The sequence below is a fragment of the Aquila chrysaetos genome, chromosome 17 (genome assembly GCF_900496995.4).
Source record: "Aquila chrysaetos chrysaetos chromosome 17, bAquChr1.4, whole genome shotgun sequence".
NCBI classification, from domain to species: domain Eukaryota; kingdom Metazoa; phylum Chordata; class Aves; order Accipitriformes; family Accipitridae; genus Aquila; species Aquila chrysaetos.
In genome coordinates, this window is record NC_044020.1 from 19,994,047 (window position 1) to 20,006,702 (window position 12,656).

General features: G+C 38.5%; 1 protein-coding gene across 3 annotated transcripts in view; it reads left to right on the plus strand.

Moving 5' to 3' along the window:
- Positions 1-12,656, plus strand: part of RASSF8 (Ras association domain family member 8) — a 90,736-nt gene that overhangs the window by 17,232 nt on the left and 60,848 nt on the right. The window contains exon 1 of one of the 3 annotated variants that reach the window (XM_030040790.2): positions 9,509-9,527. The exons of the other annotated variants lie outside the window; for them this stretch is intronic. The gene's annotated coding sequence lies outside the window, so the exon portion shown is untranslated. Of the gene's footprint in view, positions 1-9,508; positions 9,528-12,656 lie in introns of those variants that run through there. 3 annotated transcript variants of the gene reach the window in all.

The following is a 12,656-nucleotide window of genomic DNA, read 5'->3' on the forward strand; positions in this document are numbered from 1 at the left end:
CCTGGGGTTTAAAAGTAATGAAGACAAATTGCAGCAGTGGAATAAGGCTGACACCTGCTTTGTAACTTGCCATGATTTGCTTTTTTCTTCTATTTAGGTGGTCTGTGAAATTAGAAGAAAAAAGCAAACTGTTAGAAGAAAGGATTATTGTGTTTACAGGCAAATTCTTTCTCTTGTTGTCAACAAATAGGATAGATAATCTGAGACAGGTGCTGTTCCAGAAGAAAACTTTAGATTATCTGGTCTGACCTGCACACCACAGATCTGAGGTATCTGTGGACTGGGCCTGGTAGTAAATGAATCTACACACGTGTGTACTGATACAAAAGGGATTAAAGCATTTATTTTCTGCATTAATCCTGTTGGGATTATTTCTTAGGGACACCATTTCACACTAACCTACTTTCCTACTTTCAAATGAAACAGATGAGCAGACTGATGCTGTTTGTCTAAGCCCTTGCGGGTTTAAATACTTATGATTCTTCTATGAGCTGCTGGAAGTTATAGTCACTTTTCAGGAATCTCTGACTTTGCAATCCATTTTTCTATGGTAGATTGAGTATTTGATCTTAAAGAGTTCTATATGTGACTTTTGGGGGGTTACTTTTCACTTACGTGATGCTGTAAGATGAGCTATTACATTTTGTAGGAATACTTTATCTGGAATCATAACGCATGACATAAAGGTAGCTTGATCATTTTATAAAAAGTTGGGGAACGCAGTGAAGTTATTTGTGTATGCTTCTGCCTTGATAAATACCTTAAAGTTAAAAAATCTCAGGCTTTCAAATCTTTATTTGCTTTTGCTGGTTCTTTTAATGTTTAACTTTGTGTATGAAAGGTGTCAGGCAAACAGGTGGAAACTGAATCCTTCCATCTGTTTGATTTACACCACAAGTTTTGTGAGTAGAATTGCACTTGCTGGGTAAGAATCTCAAATTTTTGTGGGGTAGCCCGCTATTTGGCATAGCAAGGATGTTGCTTTACTTGGTGGCATTTTTAAATGCTAGGTGAAATCTTAATTTCCATGGGGCTTTTGGGCTTTTCTTAGAAGAATGAGTTGGTTCAGGGATTTCAACAGCTCTGTTGAAGCTATCAGCCATATCCTCAGGCTTCTGGAGGTGACAGTCTTTGAGAGGGTGAGTAATTTGAAATACCATATTTGTCTGCTGATCTCTGCTTGGGGCATAGGGTTACATGTTCATACCTCAAGTTCTTGCTCACAACTTGAAATGGCCCCTTCAAACCTGGTAAACGAACAAAGCGTGATACATTACGGAAGAAATTGGCAGAGGCACCAAAGTGTCTGAGAGCAGATGGAGTGTTGTCATCAGTTGCAAAATCAATGTAAATACTTCCAGAAAATTAGTCTTCCTCTGCTTTTGCCAAACACAAGGAACAGGAGCCGTAAATACCATTGGCAAATTCTAGCTGCCAGTGAGCATCCTGCAGTTGTAATCAACAAGTTGGAATTCTCCCTTGCAGCGCTGGGCAGCGGCTGCTGCGTAAGTGTTGTATTAGTGGCGACAAAATACACCTTTTTGGTTCTTGCCTAAAGCCAATGGATTTTTACAGTCTAAAAATCCCACAGTTCTGATGGGTCATATCAACAATAAAAATGAGATTTTTTTTAAATTTTTTTTTTTTTTTTTTAACTGATTGTTCCTTGTGGATGTGTTGTATGGTATGACTTTCCTGGTTTAGTGTGGTTCAGTGTTGGGCTGTAAAGCAGTTCTCTCATATGTTTTACCATATGAAATATCACATAACTAGTAACTGGTCTGTCCTCCCAAATGCACAGTTTGGGGATACTGTCATGTTTGTAAAATGTGTCTGGCTGGCTGCCACTAAATTGACCACTATGGTGCATGGCTTATAAGGGGATGGCTACCTCTAAGTGAAAATGAGGAGCCACAAGGCAGGTTGAGTTACTAGATCACAAATGTATATGGCATCTGTGTCTCTCTTGAACCCTTGTTACCCAGGAAAACAAATGTTGGAGTAGAGAGTGTAGGGTGGAGAGTGTGTGGTTTTAAATTCTGAAATCTCTGTTTGTACTGATCCAAATTCCATTTCCATGGAAACTGGAAGTTAGTACTCTCACTTGTCAACTTCAGCTGCTGGCTGGCTTTGGGGAGACTAAATTGTTCCCTTACACTAAACCTTTCAGAATCTAGAGTTGTGTTGGTATATTAGCACCACATATTTTGTGGACACTGAGAAATTGTAAGTAGAATTATTTCATGCACTTAATTTCTGAGAGATGCTTAACTTTAACTGCTTACAGATCAGGTATCTAAATGTTCAGAGCTCATGCCAGGTTATCTAATTGTTGAATTGTCGCGTACATAATGTATAACATCATAGTTTCTTTCCTGATGGGAGTGGTTTCTTCATTATGGTGTAGTTTTACAGATTATGAAGCGAAGCCAATTCTTTTATTAGCAGACTGTGCAGTAATGCAGGTGTCCTCCCTTGCCTTGTACCAGCCATGGAATGCTGCACGTGCATCAGCTGCAGCAACAACTTACACCTAAAGACATCATGAATCTGCATTCTTAAGTGACCCTGGGGCTCAACTGCCCCACCTCATCAACTTTCCAAGTTCTGGTTATGCTCTTGTCAGCAGGACAGAGCTCCCAGGCCTGGTCTGCGTGGAATTTAGAATGGCAGAATGGCTATGCCAGACCTGGGGGGAAGTAGGTGAAGGCTTAACTTTCTGGAAAAAGCCCTGAAGGAACCGATGGCTCTTGCTGCTTCTAAGTGGAATGGGGTTGTTGAGGAGATTATGGAGAATACAAAGAATGTACCACTGTGTTGTGCTCAAGACAAGACTCAGTAGGTGAAACTTGCAATCCTTTGGTTGATGAGTTAAGTGTGCTCTGTTGTGAGAAGGTAACTTTTCTGTTCTTGAAGCTTTGGCTGGTGAAGTGAAACTTTTTTTTAATAACTTAGACATACTTGTATCAGTGTTCCACTTCCACTTAAAGCTGCTTGGGGAGCATTATAATCACTGCGGTTACTGTTTGAAAGCAAGTACTCTTTATGGATTGGCACTTCTGTATTTTTGTAACTTGTACCATTCACTTTAATGCACAAGAACATGACATAGTAGAATTATATTGAGTGTATGGGGAAACAGCATTACGTTAGAGATTTGTAGCCGGAGATGCGTTTGCTTACTCTTTCTTTGGTGTAGAGTAGTAGTGTAAAATAGTAGTGTGGTAGTGCCTGTGTGGGCTATTAACTCTGTACTTTTGGGTCCTGATTCTGCATGTAGAACAGCTTCACCAGAAATGCTGATGCCAGTTTGGCTTTCAACAGGTGCACTAAACTTCAAGTCCTCTTCTCTGTAGGTAGGTATTTGAGGCTTAAAATATTCAGTTGTCAGTCAGGGCAGGTGACCTTCCGTGTAGGTGATGTATTGTGTGAGCACAACTGGCATGCAGGCTGTCCTGGATCTGTGTGAACAGAGACAAGGTTGCAGAGAGAGCTCCTCTCAGGTTTTTTTGTGCAGTAATAAGGCAGTTTGAAAGAAGATGAACTGTTTTGGTAGGTAAATAGTACTACTTTTAAAATAAAAAAAGTAAAAAATTTCAGCTTTACAGCAAGGTGCCATTTTGATTTCAAAAAATGAGTAAGGTGGTTCTGAAGCAGTGCCTGGGATCTTAACAGATGTCTCCCAAACATTTAAGAAAAAAATGTTTGCAAATAACTTACCCTAAAATGCACAAAATTAGATCTTTCCTTTGTCTGACAGAAGTATCAGTTTGTTCATTAGTATATTTTTCTTTTAATGATCATAAGGTCAGTCAACCAAGTAGTATTAGGAATGAAAAAGGAGAAGCCTTTAATTTGGACATACTTGTCTGTCATAAGCTGAAATCTTCTGGAGATCTGTCTTCCTGACTGGATTCCCTTTTCAATACCAGATTTCAGTGTGCTTGCTTGTTTAGGTGCAATATAGCAGGCTTGTTTAAGGGGAGGTTGTCTTGGGAACATGCAGCATCGCTGCTGTGGTGGCCTTGTCCATCATCTCTTGAGGTAGGAGGTTTCAGGTTCATTCTAAAACGTGGGGGACTCCTCCCCTGCTGTGATGGCTGGAATTCAATTGGAATTTGCCAATATAAAACCAGGAGCTGGTAGCAAAAAAAGACATGCATTTTTCTTAGAGCATAGATACAGGGTTGGGGGAGAAAGAGCCAGAAGTAACAATAATTGAATAATTCTGTTGCTACCTGGAAGGACTAGGTGTAGCCAAGAAATCTTGTTTGTATTAAGAAGTTTGCCTTATGTTTGAAAGGTGTTGCTATAATGATTATTTGGCAATGACTCTTGTTCTCTGTTGCAGCAGTCAGGAAGTCTAAAAGCTAAAGACAAGTTTTAAGAAGGTATGTGTACAAGGTAAACCTTTACTTTGGGAAAATATTCCCAAACCACCTGCAGCTAAATGCAGAAACAGTAAGTAACCCAATGGAGCTTCCAGTGTTCTTTAAAATATTGCTTGAAGAGGTGCTTTAACATAACAAACACCAGCAGGAGGAAAGGATTTTTATCTGGCACATGAATTTAAATTGATAAGTAGGAAAACATCAAGTAAGCTTAAGCACAACTTCTCTTAGTGTGTAGCGGGTGTTATTTAAAGGGCCAAGCCAGGCTGCCTGTGTGCCCAGTCAGGCAATTATTCAGCTGCTGTTTATCTGAGTGAAGAGGTTATTCAGCCGCTTGTTTCATCCCTGGTGTTCAGTTCTCCCATGATTACTTGACTTCTTTCCACTAAATATGTTACAGATTTAAAGAAAAAAAAATCCATAACAATGGAAAAGATTAGTAGTATTGCATAAAAACCTTGTGTGATGCAAGTGCATCATAACTGACTGATTAAAAATCTTGCGAGGTTTCGTTCCTCTCACAAGTGGGAATAATCTTACATTGTTCTCACTGAAAATGGTTTTCTGTCCATGTTGTACAATGGTAACGCAGTTTGAGCATAACAGGTGATGTTTACCAGGGATTTTATTATTTATGCTTTGTTCAGTGAATGTAGAAAGCTAAGATGCAGGTAAACAACTTCAGAAATACAGAAATGCTGAACTTTTTTCCTTTTTTCCACCTCCATGTAATATGTCTAGATAATAGACATAAACATAATCATATATAAACGTAATAAATAAGATAACCTGGGTTTTGGTGCTATTTGTCAGTTGTTGATAGCTACTTCCCAGTATCTCCTCTACCTAGAATCGAAAAGCTAAGATTCTCATTCACGTCATTCTTGGATGTAATTTGCTTACCAGTAGTCACACTACTTACATTATACTACTTATTTTTAGAAGGCTCAAGGAGTTATGTTGTAATTTAATTACTTTGAAGAGTGATCTGATCCATTATCTAGCACATACACAGTCATGGTCCGATGGCTTTTAATGGCATTAAATAATAACCTCATTAGTACTAGGAATATATGTGTTTTCCCCAGAATCATAGTTTAAGAATCACAAGCACAGAAAAAAATAGCAATATCTGATAGTCTTGTATTGTAACACACCTGAATGCAAAGGAAAGCACTGAAGCTGCTCTGGATCATAAACATTTGGCCATTCTGTCCCTAAAGTAGATAGGAGCTTGTACTTGACTGTAACTGATTTTACTTTGTACGAGAACTTCATGTACTATGCTATCAGTGAAAGCAGACTAAATTAAAAAGCTCTTTCATGCCTCTTGTGTTTCTCTTGAACACGTGCACATGTTACTAGTGGCAGACCTGCAGTTACATTGCTTTCAGAAGAAGGTGACTTCTAACTCTCATCTAGAAGAGGTGAAAAACTCCTTTTGCTGAAGACTATAACACCAATTTATTCACAACTTGGATTAAAAAACTGGTTTTGTCTTGGTGACTTAGCTCTAAATCTTACATTTCTAAGACTTATGTAGATCATAAACCATGCTATGAAAATAACTTTTGGTTGGCTTTTCAACTAATACACATAAGAAGCCAATTCTGAAGTCTTTAGAATAGTAATTGTGGTTGGTTTATAAGCATACTTCTTAAAGTGATGGATTTCCCCTGCACCGCTTTACGACAATGTACGCTTCTGTGTGTGTAGTTCCGGGTTTATTTTAGGCCGTATGTATTTAATTAACGTGGTTGGCTATTAGAATTGACCTCTGTGCCCCAAATGATACTTCCTTTTGGTGTCTTAATAGCTGTTCTGAGGTATTGTATCCTATTATGTTTTTAAGGTGAAACATTTTTAGAGCTTAATATTGATGTTAAGTCACTGCTTAGCCTGTTCTTCATAGGGCATACAGATCTGGGATTTTACCTTTTGTAACTGCATTGTAATTTGCCTTATGGGGTGCTTCATATTTGCTTTCACATGATGCAGCAGACCAAGGGCCAGCAGTGTTGATTCTGTACTTTCAAGGGATGACTGATTTGATGTGTATCTGATGTAAGCACTGAACTGGATTGCATGTGGATTACTTCTTTCTGCTGCAAACGGAAGTAAAATATTTAATCTCCCCTCTTCCTACAGCAACCACAACTAAAATAGGATGAATGATGATGAACAGATCCTGATGTGCGGTTTATCCAATGAGCTATTTGGCTACGGCATACTGATAGGCATGCCTTTTCATGTTTTTGAGATGGACAGCATTTTGTTTAGAAGAATGACATGCTGTACTTCTACGTGCTGCCCAGTGTTTTGCACATGGCTTATGTTTAATGAGTTGTTCTTTATTTTGTTTTGCCTGCAACTCTAACATTTCTCGGAAGGTATTCCAGAATGGAGTAGCTATGGGGAGGGATATCTGTGCTTGTCAAAGACACCTCATTTGTATGGCCTTGAAGAGTCGCGTTGCTGTCTGTGAAAGGCAACTCTGCAAGTTAGGAATGAACTGGTTTGCAGTTTCAGTAGTCGTGGAGATCTGGGTCCAGACACAAGGGCTGAGGCATATTTGGTGATAAACGCTTCAGTTACCTTCTCCAGCTTTGTCTGTGTTGACCTTTCCAGTAAGAGAACAACAGCACTTCCTTGTATCTTCCAGTTTCTGTGACCTTCTCGAGAACATTGCAAGGTTCTCAAGTTGTTCTTATGTGAGGCTTTTTGTAGGTATGTATTCTTGCTGCAATTTTAAGTGAGAATAGGTGGTGGTCTATGTATATGAGGAACTTTTTGACCTCTGCATTCAGTTCTTGTTTTTCTTTTTGGATAAAACACGCACAAGAGAGATTTCTTTTCTGGATACATTGCTTTATTTTGGCAAATGAACTTTCAATTCTAAATGATGCAATGAAAGCAAATATTTGCAAGGGGACATGATGGTGTAGGTGTGTTTTACGCTTCAGGTTTCCCTGTGAGGCTGCCATCTATGCCTCAGACTTCATCTATGGCAAACCTGCTGCTATGATCAAAGGTTTTTCTAGGACATAATTTTCTAGGACATAAGATGCTACAATATTAAATATTGTGGAATTTTTGTGCATACATATAAACTATATTTCAGCTATGCAGTAATATCCAAAGGATGATGTACTCTTATAGTCAAGCGACAGCAATCTAGCTTTTGTTGTGTTGGTCAAGTAACGTAAACCAATTTCAATTAATGTTGGGCAGGGAAGAAGCTTGAAACAGAGTACCTTTTCGGTTGGATTGCTACCAACCTGTTACACTGGCAGTACTGCTGCAAAAATGAAATAATTGTTGGTCTGTTAATGGCAAAATGCCAAGAAAATGCTGATTTTGATTTTAATTAATTTCAAAAACTTAATTGTTAACAATTACGTAACAACATATTAACAATTACTTTGTAACACTGCAGCTTTGGTAGGTTGGGAGGCTTCACTCTAAAAATTGATTTTATTTTATTTTTTTAATTTTGTTTCCAAGAATCAAACATTAAGAATAGGGTTTTCAGGTTGTATGTTTTTGTTTGGGTTTTGGTTTGGACTTTTTTGTGAATATGATAACTTAGTGAAATGTCTTACCTGCATAATCTCTTTTTTCATTATAAAGAGTTCTTCTGGAGGTGACTGAGCCAATGTTTTTGTCCTGTCTTACCTCCATCTTAAAAATATTTTGTGTAACAAAGAAATAATTGCATGATGATGCCTGGTCACTTTTTGTGGAATCTAATAATTACTCTCATACAGGGTATTATGTCTTATGCAAAGTATGTGCTTTCCTACATCAAATTAATCTCAAGGGCAAGAAGGACAAAAGTGACTGGAATAAAGAGTAGAGTAATAAGATATTTTCAAATTAAAAAAAAAAGGGAATGTCCTTTCTAAAATGTATCTGAGAAAATAAAGTGAATAATAAGGCTGTCTGGGCATATTAATGCTGGTAGTTTGATGTTTTTCCCACTGCTACACATCAGATATGGATAACTCTTGTTGCTCTTAATCCTCATCACTGTTGGACATAACCTTAAAAAATTTAGCTACCTCTTCTAAAGATCTGGACAACTTAAACTTTCATTCCTCTTCTGAAAGTTTTTCTGTTGAAACAAAAAAGTAATGTTTGACTCTGCTGTTGGCTGGGTGCCTGCAGACAACCCGTTTTGCCTTCTAGTGGAGAAGGCACAGCGAGCATGAGCATGCATCCAATGTGTGGGGAGGGTGGGACTCCTGATGTGTTTCGCTGAAGACCTAGATTTCAAAAGCATCTCTTCTTTCCATCAACTGAAAAGTTGTTCGAGGTTGTATAATGCTTCTCCAGCGGGGAGTGCATCACTTCCACGCTGTCACTGGTGGTGCCTGATGCCACTTGGCTCTCGCATCCGCCTGGAGGATGCTTGAAGAAAAGCTAGTTTCTGCCTTCTGCAAATACCACCAGCACAGTGGGGTGAGGACATATCTTAATTTCTGAAGTAGCACGCTCTGCACATGCTATGTAAAAATCATTTTAAGGTGTTGGGGGTTTTTTTTGTGCAGTGTTGTAAAAGCTGTGGGTCAGCTATTCAATTTTTCTGTCAATTCTAGGAGTCTATTACTTGCGATAAGGGGGGACTTGCTCCTGAAAATGCTGATAAGAGGCTGTGCTAAGCAGTGAATGTAGTCACGTTTGATTTCTGCATAGCACAGGTTTGAAAGCCAGTGGTCTTACATTGCGTTGTTTGGTTTTTTTCCCCTCATTTCATTTCTGAATGCCTCCTGTGAAAGTTTTTAAAATCTTACTGAATGCTTTGCTGACTTTCTTGTAGTCCTTTTGCAAGAATTATTAACTTTCCTGTGATAATCATATCATACATACAGAATTATTTGAAAACAACTTACCTGGCCTTTGTATCTCTTCTTTTCTAGCAGTCATGCCTGCCTTGCAGATCTGGACTAACACAAAGAACAATTAGCTACAGGGTTCCTGAAAGAAATTTGGCAAAGGAATAGTACTGACCTAAACTGTTAAATTTTGAGAACAAAATGTGTCTTTTATGTCAAATGATACACTTTGGTTGCAAGTTAAAAGTGCTTCTGCCCAACAATGTTACCCATGCTTTCTTTAGCACAGAGCATCCACTTGGTAAGTCAAGGTTCTTAAATAGTGTTGCTGCCCTTGTAGCTGGTTTGTAGAACTTTACTCCAAAAACTACCTAATTAGCAGTTGTTTCAGTTCAACTCTGGTATTGGAAATAAAAGAAGTGTCAACACAGGCAGTTGGTCCTATGGCAGAAAACCACCTTTCATTCTACAATACAGAATTATTTAGCTGTAGTTGATCAGGTGAAAAATCAATCATTTTTTGTGCTTCTGTCTGCAAAGGGAATGCTTAATCACTCAACTGAATTTAATACAATGTGCTACTGGTGTATTATATTATAAAAAGACCTATAGGTTGATACTTTACTCTCTTGTGGAGCTGAATAAAATTTTCATTGCTATAGATGTATTTCTTCTTTCCAGCTGAAGAGATTGTCTGAATTTGATCATCTTCCAGTGATTATAAACAGCAATACCTAGTAAAGATGTTTGAATGTCAGTTTTAACTCAACCAATTAAGATGTCATTAATGTATTGAAAAGTGGCCCATTTTCTAGCTATAAAGTGGTATTTTTGATTAATATTTGGTTAATCTTAGAAACTGTGTGAACGTACTTTAAAGCTTTTGATAGTTCTAAACTGTAACCATGCTAATACTAAGTCAAATTGGTTGGTGCATTCTTAACATAATTCTTAATATTAATAACTGAGTTGTAGCTGTGTTTTTTCGCAAAGCATTTATTTAATGAGGAAGCAGTATAGGTTTTCACTTAATGAGGCAACAAGAAAGCACATGCTAGAGGAAAAACAAATGCAGACCCTCTAGGGATATCTGTACTCTTTCTTTGCAATAGAAGTTTAGGTGCCCATATGGCATTTCCATAAGGACCTAATATGTGAAATATTGCCTGCTTAAGGGCATTATTGAGGCTCTTTGTGGGCATTACAGCTCCCTGCTTGATTTGGAAATGGATGTTATCAATGGGGTGATTACTGGCTTGTGCTGGTCTGTTTGGAGGTAGAATTATCTTATGTCACTGTGGCAATTAGCGTAGGGAGGAAGGAATTGGACAAATTCCCATTCAGTATGTCTTGAGTAAATATAAACTTCTGTGTGTGAATTTTTTTTTGTTCTGCTCACAACTACAGAACATCATAAACTAGAAATCGGGGAGTGTTTAAAAGTACAGCAAAACATTGTGATCAGGTGATCTGTGTAAATGATGAAAAGAACAGTGTGGAGGTAGAATAAAAGCACCTTCTCTAGTGTGTGGAACACCAGTGATGTAGGACAACTACAGATTTCTTTGGAAATGCCGTCAATGCTGCGCACTGCTCCTTATTGCTCTTGCAGCATTATAAACTGCTTTAACCTTGGAAGAAGTGAATCTGAATTATGGGTGGAGGACTACTGATGGGGGAAAAAAAGAATGGTATTATAAGAAGAGGGGATAGAGGTGGTGAAGTATGCTTCAACCAGGGAAGTTATCTTCTTGGAATACAGGGGTGAAGTACCTGTCCTCCTACATTATCTCTGCAGCATTTCAAGAGGGACTTGAGAGACTAAGGACTGTGATGCACTGCGTTAGAATAGTTTTAATAAGCTAATATGCATCTGCAGAGCTGTGGTAACTTTGTGCAGGTTCTTATCCCATTCTCATTCAAGTTAAAATGCTTTGGTATAAACTTCTTTGCTTGACTTTAAGCTAGTATATTTTACCTCATACTTAGAAGGCCAAATCTGGCAACTGTTAGCTCGTTAATGCTCTACCTTCTTAAGCTTGGTGTTTGTCTCGATGCATAGCAAGTTAAAGTCATTTGGAAACTTCAAATGTCTTTAGGTTAAGTCTTTGAATGTGAGCCTGTAACCCTTTCTAATCTGCCACCTTAATGAAAGAAGTCCAAAGAAATGTTGTCCAGCGTTCCTATAATTCATACCACGGTTCCACTGTGAAACTTAACTGTGGTTAAGCTGTTAAAGTCTTTGCCACGGTGTGTGCATGGAGTTGAGAGCCTTACTCTGGCCACGGTGTGAGATGGGATACTAGGTTAGCTGAATGTGTGATCTGACCTACAGCTAGCTTTTCTTGCGTTATTAGCGGAAGAAGTAAGCAGCAAGTGTTTAAGGTAGAGCCCTTAACTTTTTTTTTTTTTTGAAACTTTTAGGCCAGGGATAGTTGAAACACTCTGGCTTCAGCCCAGTGCTGGCTGAAAGGCCAGTGAGTGCTATGCTCAATTGCATATTACCCTTAGCAGGAATTATATTTGTGAGCTCAGTTAAATTCTTCTCCTGTCAAGTTCTTATCGCCTTCAGTAGGATCAAGACCAGCATCTTGTATGGCGTAGTGACCATGCACACAATATTAAAGACTCCTTTCTAAAAGAGAAGGGAAAAATGAAGTGCAACAAGATAGGAATGAGTGTTTTGAGTAACAGATGGGAGTTGAACCGGGGAACAATGAATCAGATCAGTAATGCTGCTGATACTAGCCAAAAATGCTTAAAGCATACTGAAGGAAGATATTGACTCTACTTAAAGTAGTAAAGCCAGATAGATCTATCATTTGGGAAATGTTTTATCTTCATTTTCTCTTCATTGTTGGAATCTGCTGGGTTAAGTCCACTTGCAGTGAGGTTTACCTAGTGAAGGAATAGGCTGATTAGTTTGTAAGGCAGCATGCAAGCAAGGAGCTTGTCTGTCTTCTCCAATTTGAAAGCCTCCAAAGACTTTTCAGTAGAGAGAAGCCCAGGCATTAGACACTTACTGAGATGCTTGTAACTATAGCTGTATGTGGTTTTCTCTGGTGAGGGGCATGGGAGGGAAGCTGTGTATTTACTAGTGGTCTATTTCCAAAATTTTGCAGTATCAAGTGCTGGCGTAAGTCTTGCTTGTAATGCTATTTGAGCTGGCAGTAATGGGAGAGCAATCCTATCATGGGGCAGCTCAGGTCTGGGGGCACCTTCTTGTTCAAGTAATTTCGTTTGTTTCCACTTGGTATCTTAAGATCTTTTAATTAAGTCATATGAAGCATAAATGGGAAAAATACACATTTTCTGCAAATAATTTGCAGAGAGGTAGCACAGTATTGTAGCTTTGTGATGAAGAGTTTGGTCACTGTGGAACTCTTCTACTCATAGGTTGGTTGTTTCTATGTCACGACCATCTGGTGTA